Raw genomic sequence first — 13,879 nt, 5'->3', positions numbered from 1 at the left:
CTGGAAGAATCTCTTTACTATGCAAGGTGACTTACAGCAGTTACAAGAAAGTGGCTTGCAGTGGAGGTCTGATTACCCAAAGTTTCAATGCTTTCTGTTGTTGTTGTTTTAAACTAAGCGGTGAAGAAAACGACATGCTCTGTTACAGCCCCAGATCCTGTGACTTATTGTAATTCTTTGGATGCAAGTTTTTCAAAATTTTATATTAATCTTCAACCCAAACTTGGGCTGCTGTAGGGCAAGGAAGAAGTTGATTAAGATTACACAAATCTCTGATAGTGATACATGGTGAATGAAATTAGCGTGATTTTTTTTTATAAAACACAGTATTAATTAATATGTGTTGCTGACATGTTAGAAGACAGTCCCTCCCCAGTGACCTGACCGTTGACCAGGCACAATGCAGTTGAAAACTGGTTGAGGGAAGAGATGCAGGAAAAAAGCAAGTAGTTTGAGAGATTATATTATCAGTGCCAAGTTTGTTGTGTTAATTTATTTTAGTTTTTTATATTGTGAACAAAGAGAACTCATTCTTTCTGCTGTGGGTATTATTTTATTTTTTAAAGCTCATTCTCCTCCCTCCTTTTTCTGTCTATGAAGGCTAACTCTGTTGAGCTGACATACGTTAATTTGTGCTTTCATGTTGTCTCCACTGTGGGAGGTCAATGGGAATGAATGTGGTAGGAGTACCAGCACTGATGGGACGCTCTGTGAGTTCAGTTTATCACGTTCCTACCAGGAGTGCTAAATCAAATTCCAGAAGATCGACCACATCACTGTTGATCTTCCCAGGAGTAAACACCTGCCTGGAGACTTTATCAGTCCTTAACTCCATTGTTTAGTTTCCTTCGGTCTTCTATCAGAGGTAGCTTGGCCCCTTTGCTATTCTAGGCCTTTCTTCCCTATTTTCACTTTCTTTGCTCTCCCTCCTTTATAGCTGGACTTAAGTTCTTTGTTTTTTGTTTTTAAGGTGGTCACAGTGGCTACGTCTACACGTGCACCCAACTTCGAAATAGCTTATTTCGATGTTGCGACATCGAAATAGGCTATTTCGATGAATAACGTCTACACGTCCTCCAGGGCTGGCAACGTCGATGTTCAACTTCGACGTTGCTCAGCCCAACATCGAAATAGGCACAGCGAGGGAACGTCTACACGCCAAAGTAGCACACATCGAAATAAGGGAGCCAGGCACAGCTGCAGACAGGGTCACGGGGCGGACTCAACAGCAAGTCGCTCCCTTAAAGGGCCCCTCCCAGACACACTTTCATTAAGCAGTGCAAGATACACAGAGCCAACAACTAGTTGCAGACCCTGTATATGCAGCACGGACCCCCAGCTGCAGCAGCAGCAGCCAGAAGCCCTGGGCTAAGGGCTGCTGCACACGGTGACCACAGAGCCCCGCAAGGGCTGGAGAGAGAGTATCTCTCAACCCCCCAGCTGATGGCCGCCATGGAGGACCCCGCTATTTCGATGTTGCGGGACGCGGATCGTCTACACGTCCCTACTTCGATGTTGAACGTCGAAGTAGGGCGCTATTCCCATCCGCTCATGGGGTTAGCGACTTCGACGTCTCGCCGCCTAACGTCGATTTCAACTTCGAAATAGCGCCCAACACGTGTAGACGTGACGGGCGCTATTTCGAAGTTACTGCCGCTACTTCGAAGTAGCGTGCACGTGTAGACGCAGCCAGTGTGTCCATGACTGCATGGAGGTGAGGAGGGAATTCAGTTGGAATGATTGTAAGAAGGGAGGACTCTTGTTTTCTTTCTGGCAATGATCAATTAGGGGTTTTGCAAACCCCATTTCTAACCTCTTATCCCATATTAACCATTCATCCTCATTTCTCCTCTTCCTTGTACTTGTACTCTTCCTATATACCATACGTGTGAAAAAGTGTTATGCTAAGCTAGAAGGGGAAAAATAGGAGTATGTAGAGTACTGATGGGTCTGATATTAACAGCTAGCTAATGAGTCCTGTATGTGGAAATATAAATCTGTTCTTTACAAAACCTTGTGGGCATATGAAATGTATTACCCTTTAGCACCAGCAGCCACTGTGTGGGGGGCTTGGCTCCATGCCCTGGAAGGAGTGGGGTCTGGGCCTCAGGTGGAAGGAGCGGGGCCTTAGCAGCCAGCCCTTAGTGTCACCCAGACTGTGGTGTGTTCCACCCTCTGCTCTCAGAGCCACGTGGAGCTGCCAGAAGCTTCTGGCCCCAGTTCAGTTGTCCCTTTTTGCACCCCCACCTCTAGCCACCTTCCCCCCCCCCACATGTTAATGGGTCTGGTATCACCTTGATGGCATTCTGGGCCTTACCATAAGAATAGCAAATATAGGCGCTTAAAAATTCACACCCTTTCTGTAGTAGGTATTTGATTGAGATACAAGAAATGTTTGATTTCTAGTGCATATGTTGGGCTTGTGCTAAGAAAGCAGAACTGCTCAGAAGGAGACAGTGGATTAACCTTGGTAGGAGAAGCTAGTGAGAAGTCCCAAGTTATCTGGAGAGGTATTCCAGTGCAGGCTGTGTGGTGGGGCAGTTGAAGTCAAGTTGAGAAAAGTTGTGGGTGTCAGCTAAAGCAAGTGAGGAGCTGACCTATTGTTTCCTGTTTCAGTACACTCGGGGATGGTACACCTCCATGAATATCCATTTATATTGTTAACAAGACAAGATTGTCTGCAGTAAATGAATACACAGAAGTCTGTACCTAATTGGAAACAGTGAATTTGTGTTTTCCATCCATCAGCTATTTTGGTTCTTTGGAATTAAACTAAAGCTGATGCACAGTCTGTATGCATGCATGGAGCTCTGTTTAAAGTGAGTCACCCAACAGGGAGGAGAATTTACTTATTTCATTTCTTCTGCAACAAATACTGGTTGATGGGAGAAAATTAGGCCAACACTTGTTTTGTCATTATACAAAACCACTCAGGAAGAAGCATCTCCCAAAAATTTTCCCAGCTACTCCCTTTTGCCTGCCATGTCTCCAAACATCCCCCTCTTCTACCAGCTGTCAGGCAGCTTCTTCCAGCTGGCTGGTATGTGTGCTCTCAAGCTCCTACTCTACATGACTGGCACACACAGCTGCTCCCAGCTGGACTGTGTTCCTCCTGCACAGGTTCGGCTATTGTATCTTTCTCTCAAGACCCTAATTCGTCCTTCCTCTAGCTGCTTCTCTTTGCTCTCTCCTACTTGGCCACACAGATCTAACTAACTTCTTGTCTGCCCACTTCTGTCCCATTAGTCCTGCTCGCTCCATTACCTCAAGTCTCTAACTCCCCAGCTCCCCACTGTTGCTCCTTCCATTGCTACCTGGGAACACCCACACCAAAATTACTTTCCAGGTGTCTTACATTGTTACCTCCTATTTACAACCAAGATAAAAGTATCAAGGAAGTTCGGTGTTAAGCCAAATGACCATACTCACAGTGATCTTATAGCAGCTGTAAAAATAGTTTTCTGTACATACCAATTCTCATACCATTTACATAAATTCTTCTTTGTGTGGATCATACAGCTCTTCTCTTTCCTTTCTGCTCCACATTGTATCTTGCACCAGGATTTATTGAGTATGTGCAATATGTGCTTAATTGGGTCAATCCTTTTAAATTCTCTATCAGCACTTTTTCATTATGGAGGTTGCTTAAAATAATTGCAGGATGTTCTGGTGTAGCTTAACTGATTTTAGTTTATTGATTTTCATAAATGTTCAGTGTATCACAGGAACTGGCAGCTAGCATAAAAATATTAAGTAACTTTGTCAGCTGACTTGTCTTGTGATAGTATAAGAATCATTTGTTTAAAAGTGTGGGTTTTAGGTATATTTACATATTTGTGAATGTAGAGGAAAAACACTCTGGCTTACACAATGCATAAAGGAATAAATATGAAAGAAAATCTGGCAAACAACTGCTACTTGAGAAGACCTCCACAATAATGACACTGGATTTAGCATATGCCTGATTTTCTGTTATTCCTTGTGGAAATAATAGCATCAAATATTGGAGTATCAACATTCGTGACTTCACCAGAATGGATATATTTGCCCTCAACCAAATATGTATTGGTTGGACCTCTCTGGTCTGGCAACATCCATGATCAGATGTGATTTTAGTTAGCTTAATATCCACTTATCCAGTTAGGCTACGTCTACACGAGCCCCAAACTTCGAAATGGCCACGCAAATGGCCATTTCGAAGTTTACTAATGAAGCGCTGAAATGCATATTCAGCGCTTCATTAGCATGCGGGCGGCCGCAGCGCTTCGAAATTGACGCGGCTTGCCGCTGCGCGTCTCGTCGAGACGGGGCTCCTTTTCGAAAGGACCCCACCTACTTCGAAGTCCCCTTATTCCCATGAGCTGATGGGAATAAGGGGACTTCGAAGTAGGCGGAGTCCTTTCGAAAAGGCCATTTGCGTGGCCATTTCGAAGTTTGGGGCTTGTGTAGACACAGACTTAGTGTTGCTAAGTTTCCCATGGTCCCATAAAGTTGGTTTACAGCCACAAGTCCTGGTTCTCAGTGTTCTGTGCTGTTATTTAGCACTAATTTGTCTCTAAATGTCTTCTACAAGCCCAGTAAGCATGAAAGTGTTTGTAATACTACTAGACAAGATTGACCTCCCATGTTTTGGCAAATTCTCTGGCTCAGCACCAGTCAGGTCCCGAGGGTGCTAGACTAGAGAGTTTCAACCTATACTTCATTACCAGGTATCAGGACATCAATATTTTTTTAAAGCTTTGGTGTAGTCAGCTAGGTTTGAGAATGATTAATGTACAGTGAGGGGGCTGGGACAGAAAATGATTGAGAATGTAAAGCTGGAGACAGGAGATGTTTGCTCTCTCTTGAAAATACTTTTTCATTTAAAAATGGATGGAACATTTTGCAATAGCTTTATTTTGAAAATGTCTCTCTCTGACTGCTGGTTCTGGTTTTGATAGTGGATTTCTAAATGACTAAAAAAATCTGTTCATTCTCCGAAAGGAACCCCATGGACACACGACAATGCACATTTTATTTAAGCTTTCGGAGTTGCATTGCATTTCCAGACAACAAGATGCTTTAAAACTTGAGTTTTATGAAACTCAGCACAATTCCTACCACTGCTGAGTTACTGCTGCACTCACACTGCTCACCAGAGCTGCCTTGCCTTTGAGCTCTTGAGGAGAGCTCTAAGTCTTTCACCTTAACAGGATGGGGCATAGCATTCAGTTTTTAAATAAATTCATATGTATAAGAATGCTAAAGTGCGAGAAAGTATGCTGAACTGCTTCCAGGAATCCCTAACACTAACGCAGTCATCACTTTGTTATGTTTTATGAGATTTTCCATTTAATTCATGTCGGTTTAGAACAAAATTCTTTATCAGAAAGATTCATTATTAACACCACATATGTTATCCATTTTAATCTGGCACGTCCATGATGTAAAATATTTTATTTAATATATATATATAAATACACCTTTTAAATAACATGAGTTAATTGCTAGTGAAAAAGCCTTTTTAAAGATGGGTAATATGGTATTACAGATTTGAAAAAAATTAAAAAAAATAAGCCATTAATGAGAATGCAAATAAGAATTGCTAAGGTTCAGTGAAGGTCAAAGCAGCTTCCTCATCCGTTTATGTCAGCAACATCGTACAAGTGAAAAAGTGAGTATTAAAAAAAATTGTTATCTTAACAGATTAGACCACACCATCGTGATTGCTCTAGAGTTTGCTCAGATGTCTAAAATGTACCATGTAAGTGATAAAAAGATAACAGACATTGCCTTACACTCCCAATGTACCTCTTGAATATTGTACTTTAATTTAATAACTATGCCATGGCACATTTTCTGTCTTTAACCAGATACTGAGGCATGTTGTGTCATATTCACAGAATACTTCTGTGGCCCATGCAAAGGTGCTGTTGTATCTATTCCTCCTATTTAAGATGATTGTATAGTAATGCAGCTTTATTTATTGTGTTTCAGTTTAAGATGACTCTTTTGCTTGTCACTTCTCTTTATATTGTGATCTTCTTTAATTTGTAATTTGTATAAATTAGCATTTTAGATTATGTTCTTGTGGGTTATCCACCATGGTTGTAGTAATCTGTTGTAGTCCTGTAATTCGTTTTTTAGGTAGGGTTTACAAATACGTTGCAAGTTTACTTAACCTTTCCATTTTTTTCACCCTTCCTCCCTCCTTTAAATAGCTTGAGCTGCAGTTGTCAATTCCCAGAGAACCTGCCCCCTGCCCTTACAATACACACACACCCACACCATCCCAATTGGATAGCCTGGATAGCAAACAACAATTCCCAAAGACCTTCTCAAACAGTTGTGTTCAGAATCTTTCAGCTTCCTCCTACACACGTTTGAGCTGGAGAAACAAGTCTGTGATCCTCACAGCACTATGCAGAAATGAATATAGTAATACCATATAGAGTATTAGATTTAGTGAAACAAGCTTTACCACTTATATTCATCATTACCTATATTGTAGGCATCCTCATGATCTGTTTAAAATAAATGTTAATAAATGTTGTAGTTCTTTGCAACACTCCCAGAAAACTATCCATACATGATTTTCTCGTAATAGAGAAACAGTAGCGTTCTCTGTACTGTAACATGGAAGTTTTAAGATAACTCTTTAATTAAACGTTATTGGGGACAAGATTTTCAGTTTCCTTGAGAATTCAATCACAACAAAATTTAGAAAAATGAGAAGTCCTGTGGCACCTTATAAACTTCTTGTTGTTTTTGCAGATACAGACTAACATGGCTGTCCCTCTGACACTTGCCAACAAATTTTAGAAGGGTTTTACATTTGCAGTGGACACTGTTGCACATAAGTGACATTGCAGTTTGAAAAACATACTTTTATACACCATATCATTGGGAGGGAAGTGTACATCTGTCTGTAGCAACAGCATTGAGAACACTTTTCCGTTTCTCCTTTCCCTTTAGAAAATCCTCTCTGCATCTAGAGAAATACCCCAAAGACCATATCATGCAATTATTGATGATGTTTGCACAAGTAGAACTAACTTTCTGTAAAAGAAAATTGTTCACATATATATCTCTAAAATACAGATTTACTGTAAGTGTACTATATGGTATCAAACATATCTTCTGTTAATGCAGTACCTTTGTTTCAATTGGAAACTTAGATTTGTCCTTATAAACACTGCAAAGACATTTGAATATATTGTAAGTAGTGTATAAGTTTTAATTTCGCAAATTGCTTTAAAGTACTTCACGTATTCAAGAGTGGTGCAGACACCTTAGATACAATATCAGTGATCGCTTGACCTTTGACTAATTCCAGTCCTGCATTGCATTGCACTGCACAGGATCACTGAAAATAAGTTTATTTTATTGAGAACTGCCAAGTATATATGGTAAGGGAACACATTTTTCTTTCCTGGGAAAACTATAATTAAACTCAGAGCAAGCTGAAAAAGAGGAATGTAGGTAATCCACTAGTCCAGTTGCAAAAGTAACATTGTTTGAAAAGCTAATTTTCCACAGAAGAGCATTTTTTCTATAGGGATGAAAATAGAGAACAGACATTTTCAAAATAGATAACAAACCCAAGAACAGACATCTGTAATGTTAAATATTGCGATTTTGCAATGTTTTTCATCTCAAATTATGTTATGTTATAACTATTTCTCCAATTGCTTCACAATTCTCTGCAAGCTTCTCTATCATAAAACCCACAATTCTAGGCTATGTCTAGATTACATGGATTTGTTGATAGATGTTTTTGTTAGAAGATATCTTCCGTCAAAACTTCTGTTGATGTGTCAAGGCCAAACTGCCAAGCAGATATCAAGAGCGATCCACTCTGTCAACAGTGAGCTACCAAAAAGCCCAGCTACTTTATCAGCAAAACAGCCAACTGGAAGCACAGCAGACAGGGCTGCCCCGTGTCCTGGAAGCCATGTCTGTCAATCCCAACACTATAATTACAAAGTAAACAAATACCCTCCTGATTATTTTTGATAAATGCAGTTCAGGAACCCACAAGGGGACAGTCAATTCTCTATCTAGTCCTGACTGGAACGCAGGATCTGGTCCAAGAGGTAACTGTTACTGGACTGCTTGGAAATAGTGACCACAATATAATAACTTTTAATATTCCTGTGTTGGGAAGAACACCGCAGCAGTCAAACACTCCGGCATTTAATTTCAAAAAGGGGAGTTACACTAAAATGAGGAAGCTATTTAAACAGAAACTAAAAGGTAGAGTAACTAAACTAAAATCCCTGGAAGCTGCATGGAAACTGTTTAAAGACACCATACTAGAGGTCCAACTTAAATGTATACCCCCAAATAAAAAAACACAGTAAGAGACCTAACAAAGAACCACCATGGCTTAACAGCCATGTTAAAAAGGCAGTGAGAGAGAAAAGGGCAGCTTTTAAAAAGTGGAAGTCAAATCCTAGTGAGGAAAATAGAAAGGAACACAAACACTCCCAAATTAAGTGTCATAATGTAGTAAGAAAAGCCAAAAAAGATTTTGAGGAACAGCTAGCCAAAAATTCAAAAAATGATAGTAGAATGTTTTTTAAATACATTAGAAGCAGGAAGCCCGCTAAAAAAGCAGTGGGGCCCTTGGACGATAAAGATATAAAAGGAGCGATCAAGGAAGACAGTGCCATTGCGGAGCGATTAAATGATTTCTTTGCTTCAGTCTTCACGGCTGAGGATGTTACAGAGGTTCCTAAATCTGAGCCAGCCTTTTTAGGTGACAAATCTGAGGAACTCTCCCAGACTGAAGTGACATTAGAGGAGGTTTTGGAGTTAATTGATACCCTGAATAGTAACAAGTCTCCAGGACCAGACGGTATTCACCCAAGGGTTCTGAAAGAACTCAAATGTGAAATTGCGGAGTTATTAACAGTGGTTTGTAACCTATCCTTTAAATCCGCTTCGGTACCCAATGACTGGAAGACGGCCAATATAATGCCAATATTTAAAAAAGGCTCCAGAGGAGACCCTGGCAATTATAGACTGATAAGTCTAACATCAGTACCAGACAAATTAGTAGAAACAGTAGTAAAGAATAAAATTGCAAGGCACGTAGAAGAGCACGAATTGTTGGGCAAAAGTCAGCATGGTTTCTGCAGAGGGAAGTCGTGTCTAACTAATCTATTAGAATTCTTTGAAGGGGTTAATAAACATGCAGACAAGGGGCACCCAGTGGACATATATACCTAGATTTCCAGAAAGCCTTTGACACGGTCCCACACCAAAGGCTTTTATGTAAATTAGGCGGTCATGGGATAGGAGGAAAGATCCTTTCATGGATCGGGAATTGGTTAAAAGACAGAAAACAAAGGGTTGGAATAAATGGTAAATTTTCACAGTGGAGGGGGGTAACTAGTGGTGTTCCCCAGGGGTCAGTCCTGGGACCGATCCTGTTCAACTTGTTCATCAATGATCTAGAAAATGAGGTAAGCAGTGAGGTGGCAAAGTTTGCAGATGACACCAAGTTGTTCAGGACAGTCAAAACCAAAAGGGATTGTGAAGAACTACAAAAAGATCTCAGCAAACTGAGTGATTGGGCAGCAAAATGGCAAATGAAATTTAATGTGGGTAAGTGTAAGGTAATGCACATTGGAAAAAATAACCCAAATTACATGTACAACATGATGGGGTCAGATTTAGCTATGACAGATCAGGAAAGGGATCTTGGAGTTATAGTGGATAGTTCTCTGAAGACATCCACGCAGTGTGCAGCGGCAGTTAGTAAAGCAAATAGGATGTTAGGAATTATTAAAAAAAGGATAGATAATAAGACAAAAGATATCATACTTCCCCTATATAAAACTATGGTACGCCCACATCTTGAGTGCTGCGTGCAGATGTGGTCTCCTCACCTCAAAAAAGATATATTGCCATTAGAAAAGGTTCAGAAAAGGGTGACTAAGATGATTAGGAGTTTGGAACGGGTCCCATATGGGGAGAGGCTAGAGAGACTGGGACTTTTCAGTCTGGAAAAAAGGTGTTTGAGGGGCGATATGATAGAGGTATATAAAATCATGAATGGTGTGGAGAAAGTGAATATAGAAAAATTATTTAACTTTTCCCATAATACAAGAACTAGGGGACACTAAATGAAATTAATGGGTAGTAGGTTCAAAACTAATAAAAGGAAATTTTTCTTCACACAGCGCACAGTCAACCTGTGGAACTCCTTGCTGGAGGAGGCTGTGAAGGCCAGGACTCTATTAGGGTTTAAAAAAGAACACGATAAATTTTTGCAGGTTAGGTCCATAAATGGCTATTAGCCAGGGGTAAAGTATGGTGCCCTAGCCTTCAGTACAAGGGCAGGAGATGGATGGCAGGAGATAAATCACTTGATCATTGTCTTCTGTTCTCCTTCTCTGGGGCACCTGGCATTGGCCATTGTCGGCAGACGGGATACTGGGCTGGATGGACCTTTGGTCTGACCCAGTATGGCCATTCTTATGTTCTTTAAAGACTTATCTGTGGCTCCCAACACTATAATTACAAAGTAAACAAATACCCTCCTGATTATTTTTGATAAATGGTGAATTAAATGTGAAGTAAAATTGGCATAAAGTGGGTTTGGGAGTGAAAGTCGGATATATAGTAGTACAAACACACACATGTAAAGTGTGAGGAAATAGAATATGTATAAAATTTGTGAACATCCTGCAGTAAATATGTATCACATTGCAAATCACTGCTCTTAAAATAGGGTTTACAAAAAGTCTGGTTTGCTGTTATTTGTTAAGGACCATCTCATATTCACATGCATTGCGATTCTTGAATTATTGACTTTTTTACCAAATTTGGAAAAAATGGATCTTCATGATATTTTGCTTGCTGACCCCTGCTGTGACTGAAGCTGCTGCTGTTGCTTTCTTCAGAACAACTATTCAGAGTCTTTGCAGCAACTCTTGGGTCTTCTTAGCCAGCCTCCCAATCTCTTCCTAGCAATTCTTTCAGAATTTCTTCTCACTGGCTCCTGACTGACTTCAGCTTGCTGGCAGCTGACCTTTTTACTGGCCTGTTGGGGCTTCCATATATCCCTTTAAGCATTTACCTCATTGACACGTGGTCAGTACTAGCTATTATCTCAGAATTACAATTAGCAGCTCTGGTCTTTAGGACAAGCGGTAATCAGTATGGATGTGCTGTGGCTAGTCAGATTGCTGACCTGTCTCTCACCCTATGCTGCACATGCTCATTAGCTACCTACTAATAACCATGCACATGCTCAATGTGGCTGTTTATATCAGAGGCATGAGTCCCATGTCTGTTCCTACATCTCAGGATCCAGATTTGGGCCCTTTCCTGGACATACCCTTTGTGTGTGTGATTTTTACTTTTGGACATGCACAACCCAGAGATTTATCAGCTCTGGTCGCAGAACCTATATCATGCAATGCCAAATAACCTGCAGCTTTCAGTAGGTGAAGTGACTCCTTATTTGAGAGAGACGGCAGAGAGGCAAACTGGTGGTTAATGATTTCTCCAGTATCAGAGGTGTTTCTTGCAAACTACGCTAAGGGATTCATTGGAATTTTTGGCAGATTGTAGTCTCCATTATGTGCACTGCTGTGACTAGTAGTCACTAATACATATCTTGTGGCTCAGTCAGCATCTTCTGAACTGTGCTCCTGTCTACAGACAATGGTGATATTGGCATGTCAGCAGCATCCTCAGTGATAGTGCAGTTCAATTGCAGTATAATGTTCTGTTAGGGCAAATATTTCTGTGAATTCACTCGCTTATGCACTCAGTCTCACCTTGAGCTATTGCCAGATTATCTTGGAAAGGCCTCAGATGGAGAACTCTAAATTTTGACTAGATGCTGCCATGGTAGGTACACTGTTCAGCAAATCCTCTGCTATGTATATTGACACCTGCCATTACATGACATTGCTCCTGGATCAGACTGCAAGTGTAAAGAGCATAGTTACACCTGGCACATATACCTAACTGTTCTTTCCTGAGTCAAAAGGGTCTTTGATCAGCAGTGCCACTGTGAGCAACTCAGCAGCTGCAATGTGCAGTAAGGGCTCCTGAGATGAATCAAGCTCTGTAAGCGAGACCAGCAGATTAACTTCTAATGATATTTCCAGCTTCAGTGTAGGGGTCATGACTTGATCTTCTTCACTGTGGAAGAAACATCTCCCAGATGGTTTCACCTGCAGAGGTGAAAATAAAATATTAATACAAGAAACTGTTATATAGGCATATTGGTAGATAGAGAATATATTTCTCACATTGTGACAAGCAGCTTACTGTTCTGATTACAGAAAGTGAAAGTAGTACAGACTAGCAGAGCTTTTTCTACATTTTTCAGATTTTTTTTTGTGAGGTACAGTACTCAGAATAGTTATCTTCTTTTTCAGCAGTGGGTTAGCTGGATGCTGTCCCTGTGCTCATTCTTAGGAACTTACCTGTGTTGTCCAAACACAATTTAGTCACCTAACAACAGATTAAACATTTCATAATTCTAGGTTATGTTTGAGTGCTTTTAATTATGTGCAACTATTGCACAGGTGTGCCTTCTTAGATCTGTCTACTTTATACTGCTTTCCAGATCCTTAGGGGATATACCTTGTGTATGGAATGGCTTCTGTACAATCAAGCAAATCTCTATGCAGTAGTTCACCCCTGACATTGGTCACAAATTCTCTGAACACCTTGGAAGAAATAAGGGTTTTGTGTGTGTTATGAATGGGTTTATGTAGGAGCACAGTCAAATTACAAATGAGCAGCTCAGTTTGAAGGACAGTTTTGCCTGGGCTTTGTTTGATAGATCTAAATGTAGACATTCCCTGAGTTACTTGATACTGTGTTACCACATGAAAGGCAATTTTCAAGTACCAGAAAGTAAGCAAATTGCCTTAATTGTGGTCAATAGCTTCAAATGTCAACAGCTTAGATGGAGAACTCTAAACTCATGATTCCCTCTGCTTGTGAGCTGATGTCAGATTTCAGCAAAATGTAAATGTAAATCTTATTAAGGTACATGGAGTGCACCAAAGTAAGCAGCTTTAAAAATTAAAGTACAATTGATTGCCTTTGATACAATTGTTCATTTCTCTGTGCCATATCAATAAATAGGAAGGAATTAACCTGCATTGTATCACTAAGGGGTTTTAGAAAACAATAATAAAGATTATCTGTAAAATTTCTTTCATTAATAAAGTGATTCTAATCAATAGGCTGGGGACAAAGATGTAGGTCAGAAAAGGAATTTCAAAGGCAATATCCTATTAATAGACAAATGATATAAAAATTCCACCTTTCCCCTGGAGTGTTAGCATGGTATAATACTACAGGAGGAGTTCTTGTTGAAATGGCCCTTGTATGCCAGACTGGTCATAATAGGCAAAGGCTTGTTGCATCTTTTGTATTCTCGCACTAATGTCCTCTTCATTGCTCCCATTCTTGCTGATAAATCTCCCCAAGTACACAAACTGATCAACATCCTACACTGCTTTTCCTTTAGGTATAATTCTGTTTTTCTGTCCATTATTAATGTGCATCAACTTGGTCTTCCCTTGCGTGATCTTGAGGCCTTCTCGCTCATCTGTTTCCTGTAGGGCATCCGTCTTCTCTTGCATATGCTCTAGTTTGTCTGCAAGCAGGGCTAAGTCACCTGCAAACTCTAGATCTTTAAGTTTCATAGTTTGGGTCCATTAGAGTCGCTTTCCTGAGTTGACATATGCTGTTTTTGTGACCCAGTCTAGGACAATTAGGAAGAGTACTGGAGAAAGAAGTCAGCCTTGGTGTATACCTCTTGTAACCTGCAATTTTTTCTGACAATTTTCCATCATGGATGATTTGGCAGGAATTTTTGTCATACAGTTTCTTGATGATGGTAATCAGCCTGACTGGG

At 40.3% G+C, this 13,879-nt stretch overlaps 1 pseudogene; it reads right to left on the bottom strand.

Moving 5' to 3' along the window:
* The window catches only part of LOC142004706 (uncharacterized), a 63,694-nt pseudogene extending 50,027 nt beyond the window's left edge, over positions 1 to 13,667 (bottom strand).
* Positions 13,668 to 13,879: the final 212 nt, after the last annotated feature.

Source organism: Carettochelys insculpta, chromosome 1, assembly GCF_033958435.1.
Source record: "Carettochelys insculpta isolate YL-2023 chromosome 1, ASM3395843v1, whole genome shotgun sequence".
NCBI classification, from domain to species: domain Eukaryota; kingdom Metazoa; phylum Chordata; order Testudines; family Carettochelyidae; genus Carettochelys; species Carettochelys insculpta.
Note: the sequence above shows the minus strand (reverse complement) of the source record. Positions and strands in the feature narration are given on the sequence as shown.